Raw genomic sequence first — 947 nt, forward strand, 5'->3', positions numbered from 1 at the left:
AGCTTTGATTTTTCACCTCTAACCATCCTTCTACTCACCAATGAGTTACTCAACTCCGATATCCCCTTTAAACACATCAAAACACCACAAACATCTCAAAATAATTATGTTCCTAGCTTTTGAAAATATCCAACTTTTCTAAAAATAACTAGATTCTTAGTAATCCAACAATCAAGCACAAATTCTTCAACAATGAGCTAAACCCATACCTTGGAAACTGGATTGAACAAGTCTAAATTCCAAATTCCAGCAAAATCGAGGGGGATTCACCAACACTGAAAAAAATTAGATTTTTACATTATTAACAAATTAAAATGAAAACAAATATGTAAAAAGGCATAAACTTACCTCTAAAAGCAGTTCCTAAGCTCCAAGTTACCTTAAATAAGCTGAAAAATCCATTTAGGACCTTAAGGTTTTGGTGGGTTAGAGAAAAAGAGGGTGGTTTTGTTCTAAATGGGCAGATAGCCTGAGACTTTTTATATTTTTGCTTTTCCCTAGTGATGCATCTATACATTTGGGACTGTATTGACACATTTTCATGGGTTTTGACTAAATCTATTGATACATTGGGGTAATGTATTGATAGATTTCAAGCAAAACACCCATTGCCCAAAAATGTATTGATACATGGGAAAATGTATCGATACTTTTTCCCTTGGGCACTTTCTAGGTGCTCTTTGCTTCAAATTTATTGATATATTTGGACAATGTATCAATAGATGTTCATCTTACTAGGAATGTATTGTTACTTTAAGGAATGTATCGATACTTTTCATTCGTACTCCTTATATTGCTTATCCTATCAAGAATGCATCGATACGTTTGGGAATGTATCGATACGTTTGGGAATGTATCGATACATTTTTCCCTATAGGCAGTTTTATAGCTTTCCAAACTCCCATAAATCTAAACTTAGCACCTAAAAATCATCCTTGCTTAAATCA

This window comes from Theobroma umbraticum, unplaced genomic scaffold (assembly GCF_002168275.2).
Source record: "Theobroma umbraticum cultivar Fairchild unplaced genomic scaffold, ASM216827v3 scaffold_60.0, whole genome shotgun sequence".
Classification (NCBI taxonomy): domain Eukaryota; kingdom Viridiplantae; phylum Streptophyta; class Magnoliopsida; order Malvales; family Malvaceae; genus Theobroma; species Theobroma umbraticum.